Here is a 14,477-nt window from a genome sequence, read left to right as displayed (position 1 = left end):
GTCTACGGCCATGCCACCCTGAATGAGCCCGAACTCGACTGATCTCGGAAGCTAAGCAGGGTCAGGCCTGGTTAGAACTTGGATGGAGACCACCTTGCAATACCAGGTGCTGTAGGCATGCATGCATGCGTGCATAAACAAACAAACAAACAAACAAATAAATAAATAATAAAGTAAGCCTCTAACAAGGGCTGAGTCAGTTATGTTGCCCCAACTCTGAGTCTGGTTTCTCTTGTTCCTCTACCCAACCCACCTTGCCCTCTAGTCACATCAAATTACTTATCATCCCTGACCATGACAGGCATGACTACTGTGTGCAGCTAGCTTCATGGGTTGTGCACTGCACAATTCCTAGAGGTGTCATTCTCATAGACAAAAGAGTGACTAGCAATCCCAAGAATCATGCACAACTGTACCAGGCAGCTCTGAGCCTAGACCTTTTGACTTTCTTCCTTTCCATATATTACATCCTCTCTATTCCGAACTTGTGTGGCCCAGCAGTTATCAGAACTACAATAGTAAGTATGCTGAATACAGGAACATCCCTTTGATATGCTGGATAAGTAGAACGGAGGGCCATCATGTCATTTTCAGCAAGCTCCGAACCAAACCTATGGCCAAGGAGGAGGGAGAACCTCAGGAGTCATTGGGCGCAATGAATTCCTGAGTTTCAGCTACAAAGAAGAGCTAAATGTTGCTTTATCATGATGGGCTACAAAATGTGATGTCTTGATTTGAACTAAATAAAACTATTACACCACCAACAACAAAAAATCTAACATTTATTCTTTTTTTTTTTTTAAACGCCTACAGCACCTGGTATTCCTAAGTGGTCTCCCACTCAAGTACTACCAGGCCCAACTCTGCTTAGCTTCTGAGATCAGAGGAGATAGGGCACGTTCAGGGTAGCATGGCTGTAGACAAACCATCTAACATTTAGCTTTCAAATTCTGATAAAAAAATGTTGACGAACACAAATGTAACAAATGAATGCTTTCGGAAATGCCCAAAGCCATTGGGAAGAAACACCTTACATACAAGAGTCTCAAACTGGCACTGTTAGCTCATTCTGCCTGGTAGTTTTATTATGCCTGTGAGGTGTTCTCAAAGGCAATATAAGTAAAAACCATCAGAATGGCTAAAAAGAAAAAACCATAAAAGCAAGTGCTGGTGAGGATATGGAGCAACTGGACCTCTGATGCAATGCTAATGGTAATGTAAGTTGGATAACAACTTTGGAAAACTATTTGGTGGCATCTAGTAAAATTCAAGAGATGCCCAGTCTGTGACTCAGTCGTTCTACTCCTAGAAATACATACATAAAACATACAAAAAAGTGAACAAACATGATCATAGCAGCACTATTCATAATAACCCCAAACTGGAAACAACTCAAATATCATCAACAGTAAAAGCAGATGAATAATGTGGTATATTCATAAAATGGAATGTTACATAGTGATGAAAATAAATGAATTATTGCTTCACATAACATAGATGAATCTGACAAACATAATGCTAAGTGAAAGCAACCAGACACATAAGAGTACACACTACATTATTTCATTCATATCAAGTTCAAAAACAGGCACTATGGTGTTATAAATTATAATAGCGGTTTCCCTGGGAGGACAGGTAATGACTGGGAAGGAACATGAAGTTTCTGGGGTGCTAGTGATATTCTGTTTATTAATATGGGAAGTGGTTATACATGTGTTTATTTTGTGAAAGTTTATTGAGCCATACACTTAGGATTTATACACTTTTATGCATGTATGCTGTGCTTCAGTTAAGAAGATTACTTAAAAGAATGAAAGCAATATCTTCTTTTGGACACAATGAAGTAATAGGATCTAGATTTATCCTCTGCCTTAATCATCACTTGAACAAAATACATGAAACAACGATTTTAAGACATTGGATAACAGGCAACTCAGGACAGTGATCCCTGAGGAAGGGAAACAAATGAGATGAACCCTACAAGTGTCCCAGTTCACTGTCTGGAGAGAGTTTCCAGGCTACAGCACAGAGAGAGAGAGAGCTCTTAGAGATCTACCAAGGAGTCTCCTTGAATTTTTGCCTGGGTACCAACCAGTACATTTGTGTACAGAAACAACTGACATTGGGAAAGAAGCACTGCAGAAGAGGAGGAGATGGAACAGTCAGCAGAGCTTACGCAAAGCTAGGAAGAGTTGGTGTTCACAATGGCTGGAGTAGGAAGACCTCCCAGCACACTGGGTATAGACTCCTTAGAAGGAAATTACTTCAATAGCCTGACCAATTTAGCCCCAGTTCAAGAGTTGTTGTTCTGGACCCACATAACAAAACTTAAAAGCAAGCCCTGAAATGATCAAACTGTATCCCTTACTGAAATCTCCAAATGTTTAAAAGTATATATATAAAAAAATTCTACTGCCCAACAGTATAAAATCCAAATATCTGACATTCAATAAAAAACTACTGTCATTCAAAGAAGTAGAAGAAAAATCAATCAATAGGGACAGATCCAGAAATTATACAGTGAATAGCAAATAAGGACATCAATATAGCTATTACAAATATATTCCATATGTTCAAAAAGGCAGAGAAAACATGAGCATCATGAGAGTGAAATAGAAGATATAAAAAAAAGGCTTAAATCAAAATTCTAGAGAGGAAAAATACACTGAATGGAATTAATAGCATTAGACATTAAATAAGAAGAGATGACTGGCTGAAAACATAGCAATAGAAACAATCCGAAATAAAAGAGTTAGAAAAGACTGACTTAAAAATGAACAGAACATCAGTGACCTGATACATTAAGCAGCTTTACATACAAGTAACTGAAATCCTAGAAAGAGGGAGTGGGGTGAAGGAGAGGTCAGTAAATATGTGAAGAAATAATGGCTGAAATTTGTTCGAATTTGATAAAAAAAATAAACTCGCAAATCACAGAAGCTCAACCTCAAGCATAAAAATCATAAAGAAAACCATACCAAGGCACCTCATAATGAAGTTGCTAAAACCAATGGTAAAGAGAAAACGTTAAAAGCAGTCAGAAGAAAAGAATGGATTATGTGCAGAGGAACAAAAATAAGGATGGTAGGGAAAATGTTGTTGGACACAATGCAAACCAGAAGATGGTAGAGAAACATCTCTGAAGCACTGAAAGAAAAATCTGCAAACCGAGAACAAAAATATAGTGCAAAAATGAAGGTGAAATAGACCTTTTCAGAAATACAAAAGTGAAATCTCACTTTTTGGCGTGATAGATTAAGACTCTACCACATGACTCTTACCTGCAGAAAATAATAAAACCTGCGTTTAATACAAAAAGAAACTACCTGAAGATACTAGAGAAAGAACAGAATCAGACAAACTGTCTACCCACCTCTCTGAATGACTTCACTGATTTATGAATGGAGCAGACACAAAAGCAGCAAAGCCAAAGGCACACTAAACTGAGACTGGTACCCTATAGGTACTGGAGAGTGAACAGGCGCAGCTATTCAAAGAATTTCTCATCTTTGAGACTTTTAGCATCCCATGTTGCTTCCAAGGGCAGACAGGGGTTCGCAAGGGAAAACACATGGTTTTTCTGGTCTGGGAAATCAGAAAAAGAAGCCAGGAAATCAGTAAAGACTTAAGGGAGTAGAACCTCAGGAAGGAAAGAACCAGAGAGGTGATCTCCAAACTTTGTCTACCCATATCTCTGACCGATGCTTGAACCACGCATACATGGAACAGACTCAAAGTAGCTCAGTCCAAGACAGATGATATGAACCCAGAATGAGGATGCTGCACAAGAAATAAGGTTTGCTATTCCAGCCTAACAAAGAACATTACCAGCTAAACCAAAGGATATAATGCTCATTGGTGAAAAATAATTTTCTTAGTTGAAGTTCTCCAGAGAAATAGAATCAACTCTGTATGTCTGTGGGAGGAAAGGAGGAAGGGAGGGGGAAAGAGAGGGAGAGAGAGAGATTTTAAGGAATTGATTCATGCAATTGAGAGTTTTAGTAAGTCTAAAATCTGCAGGGCAGGATGGCAGGCTGGAGACCCAGGAAAGAGTTGCAGTTTGATTCTCAAGATAGTCTGCTGGCAGAATTTCTTCTTGCTCAGAAGAGGTCAGACTTTGTTTTATTGAGACCTTCAACTAATTGTATGAGGCCCACTCACTTAATAGAGGGTAATCTGCTTTACTCAAACTCCACCAATTTAAATGTTAATCTTATCCAAAAACCATCTTCACAGAAACATCCAGAATAAGGTTTGGGCTGATATCGAGGCATTGTGATCCAGCCAAACTGACCAGCCAAAAGTGACCATCACAATAACAGTATCGAGAATCTCCACAAATTAACATTCATAACATCCATAAAATTAACAATCCTAAATTACCTACAAATGAAGGACCAAGGAAATAATAGATATTTTCAAGAGTAAAATCAATTAAGTACAACCCAGAGCTGAATCAGATGTTGGAACTAACAAAGTAGATATTATAATTAAGTTAAATAAGGTCAAACAAATCTTGTTTTCAATGCACGCAAATTTCAGCAAAGAAACTAGAAGTTTCATCAGAGAAACAAAAATAAAAAGGAGCCGAATAGCAATCCTGAAAATAGATGACATAATTTCTGAAATAAAGAATTTACTGGATGGACTTGATGGCCGAATGGACATGAGAGAGGAGAAAGCCAGTGGAGTTGGAGAGAGAGAGCAATCAAAATTATGTAATGTGAACAATAGAGAAAAAAACTAAAAAAATTAAACACATTCACCCAAGAGAAAAATGTGTCTTACAGAAACATGTACATGCAGGTTTGCAGAAACTTTATTCAAAATAGCCAAAAACCAGGACAACCCAAAATGTTCAGTATTGATGACTAGATAAACAATTTGTGCTATGCTCATTCAATGAATACTATTCAGCAATTAAAAGGAAGAGGCTACTGATATATGCGCAATATAAATGACTCTTACAAGCATTATGCTGAGAGAAAGAAGCCAGGCACAAAAGAGTACATAATATATGGTTCCATTTATATAGAAGTCTGGAAAAGGCAAAGCAACAATGATAGAAAGTACATCGGTAGATGCTAGAGGCCAGAAGTTGGAGAGAAAGGGCTGACTGCTAAGGACCATGAGGAAACTTTTTGGTGTAATAGAAATATTCTATATCATGACTGTGGTGATGGTTGCATTTGTCTAAACTCATTGAATTTGTACATTTGAAGTTGGTAAATTTTGTGTGTAAATTACACCTCAGTAAAGCTGACTAAAAAAATGAAGTTTCATTTCACACATGTAGACTAACCACTTACCTCCTCTCTGTCTCCAGCATGCATAAGAGTTTATAATCCCTAAGTAGTATTTTGTGTTTTCAACGCTTTTCATAGTTTTTATTTAATGTATTATGCTAGCTGATATTTGGAAACATGAGAATTTTCCTTTCATGATCTGTCTTCTTGGACCCCAGGATGAAGCAGAAGTTACACGATTTGTTAAGTTGTAAAAAGAGGGATGAGGGAATGTAGGGCAAGTTCAGAGCTGCCACCAGCTTCTGCAAATTAGGAAACATGTCTCCTTCTTCAAGTTAAAACACTTTAAGTTTGTATATTTTTTGCACAGCCTATACGGTGGCATGCGCTGGCTCAGTTCCTTGGCTTGACTCAAGCAGCCATCCAGGGTCCTAGCGTGCAGCATCCCTGGCTGGGTGCAGGCATACTTACACCCTTGCTCTCTCACACACAACCATTGCTACTATAAGCCAGCCATTTCACCCTTCCGCCAGCCTCCTAGGTGAATTTTGTCAAGTTTAGAGTGGGGGGAAGGGTGAGAGTTAGCAGTTGGGCCTCTGAAAGCAGCAAGTGGTAAGAGAAGAGACCTCAAGTACACCACTGTGCATTTGAGACAAGCATGGCTGTGCACTGGCTGTGACTGTGTGTAAGAATTTGCTCTCAAGTCTGTGTGTGACTGTGTATGCCAGTGGGGGTTTATGTAGATGGGTGCTGCTCCAGCCAGGAGGCCTAGAATGTCTGCAACCGCTCACTTACTCTCATTCAAGTTGATATACGTGTGGCTGTGAATGCTGCCTTCTTCAATGTGGTACCTTTGTGCAATCTTAACCACTATACCTCATGGTCCTGATCCCTAAAATCTCTCTTCTTCCTAAGGAGAAACCCCTACCAGTCATCTGAGAAGAAGCAAGAGTTGGAGGTGTCAAACCTCTTTTCCTCTCACACCTTCCCAAACGCCAGTTATATCATGAATGTCTCAAGGGCTCCGTGCCAACTTTTCTACACAGTACCAGGAAGAGCTGGGGGTGGGGAGGAGGAGCAGGAGGTGGGGGTTAGATGAGCATTCCCTATTGGCTGCCTCTATCTCTTGGTCCCAGGACACATCATACAGCAGGTAGAGCTTTCTCTGTTCCTCATACCTGACCACCCAGAAGCTTCCTTCCCTCTGACATTTTCTCTCCCAGAATAGCACCAATGTCCGTCTTTCTAGTTTACACTGGTGCTAAATGACAGAGATCTTGGTCTAGCATGGCCCTTTACTAGGACATTCTCTCTTCAATCTTGCAGATGGTAGGCCTCAAAGAAGGAATAGCATTTCTTATACTTTAATAATCAAAGGGTCATCTTTCCATTACATCTTATTCCTTTTTCTTTTTAGCTAACAAATACATGTTGAGCAACTGCTGTCTGCTGTGTACTGGCTAGGTGCCAGCAATATTTCAGTGGACAAAACAAATATATGTGTACATATATTCGTGCCTTTATCTATTACATTTTTAAAGGCAACTTAAGGACAACTGCCTTTACCAAATACTCTGTCTTTCCTGCCTTCACTGTCAAGGTAAAATCTTTGCCCTTCAAATCTAAGCTCAAATAGTGAAGAGAATGGAAGGTACACACAACCAAATTGTTATTGATGGTGCCATTATGGGTGCTTTAAATGCCTTTGTTTCTTTATATTCTACAGTTTCAACATTTGTTATTTTCGTAAACAAAAACCAATAGAAATTACTTAAAAAAAAAAAACAAAACACCTCAGTTTAAATATCCCCTCCACAGGGACACTTTCCCTGACTACCCTTCTCTCCAGTGTGACTTAGGGATCCCTCTTCTGTACACACAGCCCCCTGGACTTTCCTCTCTACTAGCCCATAAGAGATTAATGTGTGCCTCTTCCCTTAGACTGTGAACTGGAGAGCAGGGACCATGTCTTATTCATTTCTGAATCCCCAGCCCCAAACAAACTGCTTGGTGCCCAGTAAGAGCTCAGAAAGTGTCTATTGAATGAATAAATGAATAAGGTTATCAAGTCATGGCCTAAGAAACAAGACTGAGGTCCAGAGGCTAGACCTATGGTGGTTAACGGGGACAGTGGGTTTTAAGTCTAGTTACTGAAACACATTTGCACAGGGTCCAGGTCAGACTAGAGGAGAAATTTGATGGTGAATCCTCTGAGATTGGGCTAAAGCTTCTTAAGTCTTCCTGGTGAGGATGAGAGGGGTAGGTTCATAGAACCTGGGATATAGCTGAGCCTATAGAGAGGAATTCAGTAACCCTATGTATGGAGTATCACGGTTTGAAATTATCTATGATTTGTTTGCTTTTTTGTTATGTGTCACTCTTTATTAGTGTGTGCAATCTATGACGATAGGGATCTTATCTGACTTGTATCACAAGCGCTTGGACCAATGCCTGGCACATGGATGGTACTCAATAAATATTTGTTGAATTAATGTTGAATGAATAAACTCTCTCGAAACCAAACCCATGAAAGAGAGACCAAATGCAGCATTATTCATTCATCCTGTAAAATATAATTGACAACAGGCCTGAGCAAACTCCAGTCAGCACATTTTTTACTCTGTGGGAAGGCGTATTGCAGAAGCCACAAGTAGATCTGCGAGTTGCTTGGTAAATACAGAGTTGGACTAAGGGGACTTAGAAGATCTTAAGAGACCGTGTCACTGAGCTGTGGCACCCTGATGAGTCATGCTTTCCCACATGAGAACAGACATCCCTTGCCAAACAGGATCCTGCCTTGCCCAATGCTACCATCTCTTTCCTGTCACTGTAGAAGAAACACTAACAGCCTGTCCTCTCCCATTCTCCCTTCTCAGTGCTCCTTATTGGTTATAATGCTTCAGTTCTTTAGGCCTGACCTCACAATACGATATCTAGGGTTACGCAGTGTTCCTTATGGGTTACATTTCTCACTGAGGCTTCCCAATGAGATTTCAGCCACAATTTCATATATCCCGCTAAAGATAAACGATGCTAGACCCCAGATCAAAACCTTCCACCACCTGAGTTGCAAAGTCACTCATTGCCACTGCACTTCAATTTCTCTGCCTTTAGAAGATGAAATAATATACCTTTTCCATGTATCCTACAGGGTTGTTAAGCCAAAGAAACTGAAACTATGAATATGAGTGGTTCAGAAGTTGTGCTTTGACCCTTATAATTAAAGTTCTTTACCAGATTTGCCACTAATGAGCTACATGACATTAATTCATTTTGTGAGATACTTAGCCCAGTGTCTTGTTCTCAATTTGCCATATCAAGAAGGAAATATTTATTAATCATATAGCTCTATGACCACAAAATGAATTGGGAAATCTCCCTACTTTCCCAAGGAGTATGCCTGAGGAAAAATAGTTGGTTGCTTTTCAGGTAGCTATTATGCTTGCTTTAGACCATGGCTGAACAGTTGGGAAAAAAAGAAGAAATTTCAGAAGTATAGTAGGAGGGATGAAGAGAAGAGACCTGGCAACATGGCAGTAAGGGAGAAAACTTCTGAAGGAAGAACAGGTCTAGCTAGTCAAATGGAGGGATCTAATTAAGTTTTGTTTTGTGAATGTGATGTAATCCTTTTCTCCATCTTCCCATGAAGCCTTCAGTAAAATCTCATTAGTCATAAATGCTATTGCATTTGAATGTGTTCAGTCTGGCCTTGATGGGTACAGGGAGTGAAACTAAAAGCCTCTTCTGCTTATATTATCAATTTAAAAATGAAGAGGTGAATTATGTTACCCGATGGGCTCTCTCAGCCCTACAGTGATTTATGATTCTATGTATGGAAGGGATAGAATGTTGCCAGGAAATTCTGATGCAGTAGGTTGGGGCGGGGCTTGAGAATTGCCATAAAAAAAATTTCCTCAGATGATTATGATTCACACTAACATTTTGGCATCATTGTACACATACTCATCATACTCTATAGTCAAATGTTTGATCACTCATAGAAAAATCACCTTCCTCCCCAATCCCCAGCATGCAACAGTTCTGACAAAAGCAATCGGGGTGTGCTCAGAGAATATAAATTCACATTAACATTCTTTTCAATACAACATGTTTACAAAAATAATATATCAGTGGGGGAAAGAATACAACAAATGGTGTCACATGCAAAAGGATGAAATTGAACCCCTACCTCATACCATATAAAAAAATTAACTCAAAATAGATTATAGACCTAAATGTAGGAGGAGCTAAAACCATAAAACTCTTAAAAGACAACACAGGAGTAAATCTTCTTGACCTTGAATCAGGCAGGTTTTTGTTTTGTTTTGTTTTGTTTTTTAGATACGCTATCAAAAGCACAAGTGAGAGAGAAAAGATAAAGTGGACTCGTGCCAAAATTTAAAAGTTTTGTGCTTCAGCGGACACCATCAAGGAAGTGAAAAGAAAACCCACAGAATGGGACAAAATATTTGCGTATCATATATCTGATAAAGGACTTGTATTCAGAATATATAAATAACTCTTACAAATTAAAGACAACCCAATTCAAGACTGGGCAAAGGATCTGAATATACATTTCTCTGAAGACATACAAGTGCAATAGCACATGAAAAGATGCTTAACATTATTAATCATTAGGGGAATGCAAATTAAAACCATGAGGATGGCTAAAATAAGAACAGACAATTACATGTGTTGCTGAGGCTGTGGAGAAACTAAAAACCTTGTAAGCTACTAGTAGGAATTTAAAATGATGCAGCTGCTTTGAAAAATAGTTTGGCAGTTCCTCAAAAAGTTAAACATGAAGTTACCATATGGCTCAGCAATTCCATTCTAGGTATGTACCCAAGGGAACTGAAACATATGTCCCCCCAAAAATTGTCTATAAGTGTTCATAGAAGCATGATTTATAATAATCAAAAAGCAGAAACAATTACAAATGTACACAAATGATGAATATATAAACAAAATGTGGTATATCCATAGAATGAAATATTATTTGTCCGTAAAAGGAATGAGTACTGTTCATGCTACAACATGCATAACCTTGAAAACATTATGCTAAGTGAAAGAAGCCAGTCACAAAAGGCTACATATTGTATGATTCCATTTATATAAAATGTCCGGAATAGGCAAATCCATGGAGACTGAAAGTAGAATAGTGATTGATAGGAGTTAAAAGAATGTAGGGTAATAGGGGTTGGGGAGTGATGGCTAATGGATACAGTTTCTTTTGGGGGCATGAAAATGTTATAAAATAAGACGATGGTAATAGTTGCACAATTCTGCAACTATACTAAAACCACTGGCTTGCATACTTTAATAAGTGAATTTTGTGATATATAAATTATATCTCAATAAGGTTGTCATAAAAATAATGTTGCATATACAATATAACCATACAAAAATTATTATACAAAATAGAACATTTTATATTATGCATTCCCTTGTTCAAGCAACAACACACACACACTGTAGCAGTCAGGACTTCTTTTGCAAGTGATAGAAATCCAGCTTAAGCTGGTTTAAGAAAAGAATAGATTGTATTGGCTCACATAGCCAAAATTATAGGGGTAGTTGGCTTTAGGCATAGCTAAATCTAGAAGCTCAAATGATGTAATCCCCAAACCTCTTTCTTTCCATTCCTCAGCTCTGCTTTCCTCTGTGTTAGCATCATTCTCAAGCAGACTCTTCCGAATTGATGGCAAGATGGCCACCAGCGTCTATAGGATTTACAACTTTCCAACTTAGTAGGAAAAGAAAATGCCTTTCCCAATAAAAGTCCAGAAATAGACTTTGACAGTTGCGGCCTGGGTCATGTATGTGGCTGGGGGTGTGTGTGGTTGGCCCGGCACTACAGTGGGGGACAAAATATAGTGAGTTATTGTTGATGCTATAAATCTCAAAATTGGATTGTTTAAAGTAAGTGAGCTTTGGGTGTTTTGGAAAAGAAAGATGGATACTTGGGACCAATATTAATTCACCTAGAACAAAGGGATCAAAATTCTTAATTAAAAAAATAGATTGCAAAAGTAGCAAATAAGGATGATGCTTGTAATTTTGTATTTTGCTTTTTGCAAGGCACTAGACAAGTCTCTCATGATATCCTTCTAAACAAGGACTAGCTAATTGAGGTAGGTGGAGTCATGGTTCATTGATTAACCATTTCCAAAGAGGACTCACTGATGGGTCATCCTAGTGGATCTGCTGTTAGTCCTGACCTGGTTGACCTGTTTATTGACTACTTCGATACAGATACAGAAATCATACTTATTAGATGAGGAGTACAGGGATACGATCAGTTAATATGTTAGATGACAGAGGCAAGATTCAAAATAATTTTCCTTTAATTTTTCTTTTGGATAATTTCAAACATTGCCAATGTGGACATTATAGTATAAGAAACCCCATATACCAATCGATCATCCCGCTTCAATAATTTTCAACTCCTGGCCAATCTTATTTCTCCTATACCCCTACTAATTTCTGGTTCCTTGTTTTATTTTGAAGCAAATCCCAGACATCCTATTTGTTAAAAACAAAACTCTAACACTATTATCACACCTAAAAAGAAACTTCAATAATTCCTTAATATCATCAAATATCCACTGTTCAAATATCCAATTATCTCATAAATATAATCTTTTTACCATTCGTTTAAATCAGGATCCAAACAAAGCATACACATTGCAGTTGGTTGACATATCATTAAGTCTCTTTTACTCTACAAGTCACCGCCGTTCTGCCACTTTTTTTCCTTACAATTTATCTGGTAAAGTACCAAAATAGTAATCTTGATAACAAAGTAATATTTAGTAAAGATAAATAGATGTAATACTAAAGTTAGATCTTATAAAATCAGCTGTCACAGTACAAAATGACATCTGGGAGACACCTGCAGTTTGGGAATAAAGGTCTAGGATTTCTAGTTGGCCACAAACCTAAAAGAGCCAACACTTTGACACAGGTGCCAAAGTCTAACATATACTTAGGTTACATTAACCCCAGGATATAGGTACACTAGGAGACGTGGTGGTCCTTTCTAACAGACCAGGTCAAACCATGCTGGAGTATTGTCCCGATTGTGGCTCCCAATCTGATATCTTATAGAGACTCAAAAAACTGGTGTGCTTAGACAAAGCCATGATGTTGGTAAGAGAGCTGTAACACCCTTCCCTTGGCCAGGGAGAAGTGGGGGGAAAGGGTGGGGGGAGCTAGCTGTTTATTTGGATACGAGAGACCCAAGGCAGTGGGTCCTTAGACAATGGGTATGCACAGAAGATGGTGCTGGGAGAAAGGGCTCTGGAACATTCACATTCAGGAGTTTTGAAGCTCAAGAAAGGGAAGATGAAACTAAAGAGTTAGTGAGAGACTACATAGAAATAATCAGGTGTGACTGTGTGATGGTAGCCAAGGGGACAAATTCAGAGTATATAGAATCATGAAGTCAGGACAGTGGTGTAATGTGGTCTGGACTGGCAGATGATCAGAAAACTGGTCCCTGATGGAGTAATGATGAGGGAAGTGTGAAGGCCCAGAATCAGCACGCATGAGCTGAGGTAGGACTTGGTCTCAGACCAGAAAGCTTTGATATCAGTCAGATCTGAGCAGGAGTCAATCCCAAGGCAAGGTGAAGGAAGCTGATGCGTATTGTACGCCTACTAAGTGCTATCCATACACTACTTTGTCTGATCCTCACAACAAATCTGTAAGGTGGGTATTTTATTTCTACATTATAGATGATAAAAACTGAGGCTCATAGAAGTTAGATATTGCTCCAAGGTCACACACATCTAAGTGGCAGGACCGGGATTCGGAGCAGGCTGGTAGAGGCCTGAGGGACAGAGCTGACATTGGGGAAAAGGCTAACATTAGTGACTTAGCAATGGGATCAACGTCTGTATCTTCCAGTCCCAGTGTCAAGGTCAGCAGGCACCAACACCTGGGGAATATGTCAAGTCCGCACTTAATGTGGTTTCATGTCTAGACCAAGAAAAGGGTGAGATAAGAGGACCCATGAGAGTTTTTCCACAGAAATACAGATGAATAATTGAGTCTCCAGATTGCCCCAGCCCTGGTCTTTTCTGGGCTTGAGCCTAGGGGTAGAATTCTCCCCTACAGGAGAGGGAGAGAGGGAGAGTGGAAAAGAGGGAGAGACTGTGTCTTTGTATTCTCTTCTGCTCTTCTCCTAAAGCAAATCCCAGAGTCACCCAGAGAAGGAAGACTTTCCTTGGCAGATGGTAGGAGATGCTGGTGCCCAGCTCATCCTTCCTACCCAGGTACAGATTCCAGAGCCCTGTCTACATCCCTGACAGCTCGGAGGTCTTTCAACTCCCTTCACAGCTAAAGTTTCAGGCATAAGGTGGCTGCTCAGGATGACAAAGGCAGTGCAAGGGTGGGGACCCACCCAGGTGAGAGTAAAGGAACGAGAAGCTATCCACTAAGGAAGATGCTGGCATAGGGCAGGGCTGGACTGGCCCAACTGGTTCAGCCCTGCCAGGAAAGAGCAAGTCAGATCTGGTTGGTGGAGGAAGGGGGAGATGACTAGGGTGACAGGGAGGGGGTGGGGTGGAGGAGTGGTGCTGACTCAGGGCCTGGCAAGTCAGGTGACAGCACAAGGACAGCTGTTGCCTGGGTGTTTTTAGAAAACTTTAGCTGCCAAAGACTCTCTTATGTGCTGCTTCTGCACCTACTCAGAAGCAGGCAGAGAAAACGAGAGCATCTTTGTAATAGGCTCTAGGCATGGGGAATTAATATCTGGCCATACTCTATTGTTCTTTACCATAATGTACCTAGAAAACAGGAGCAAAAATTGGTCAAGAGGCCTCTGAATTCCCTTTGAATCCTCTAAAAATCTTTTCCTCAGGTCTTTTTGGGTACCTTACTAGGAATCTAGTGTAGAGGTGAAGAGAGCAGGTGTTGAAGTCAGGAGGACCTGGAACTCAGTCCAGCGTTATCATGTATTATTTGTATGACTTAGATCAACTTTCCCAACTTAAAAGAAAACACAACATATTTTTAATGATGGAAAATTTCAAATATATACAAAGTAGACACGATAGTATAATGAGTTTCCATTTACCTAGTCTTCAGTTTGAACAATTATCAACTCATGGTCAATCTTGTTTCATCTATACCTTACTCATCTCCCCTCCCTCCAATTATTCTGAAGGAGATCCATGGCATCATCTCATTCTATCCCTCTTAACCTCTTTAAAAACTTGTTTCCTC

The 14,477-nt window shown here is 39.5% G+C and overlaps 2 pseudogenes; one reads left to right on the top strand and one right to left on the bottom strand.

Annotated features, from left to right (window-relative positions):
* LOC111737569 lies at positions 1-118 on the top strand (annotated as a pseudogene).
* A 686-nt stretch (positions 119-804) lies between these two features.
* LOC111737620 lies at positions 805-922 on the bottom strand (annotated as a pseudogene).
* Positions 923-14,477: the final 13,555 nt, after the last annotated feature.

This window comes from Pteropus vampyrus, unplaced genomic scaffold (assembly GCF_000151845.1).
Source record: "Pteropus vampyrus isolate Shadow unplaced genomic scaffold, Pvam_2.0 Scaffold28, whole genome shotgun sequence".
NCBI classification, from domain to species: Eukaryota; Metazoa; Chordata; class Mammalia; order Chiroptera; family Pteropodidae; genus Pteropus; species Pteropus vampyrus.
Note: the sequence above shows the minus strand (reverse complement) of the source record. Positions and strands in the feature narration are given on the sequence as shown.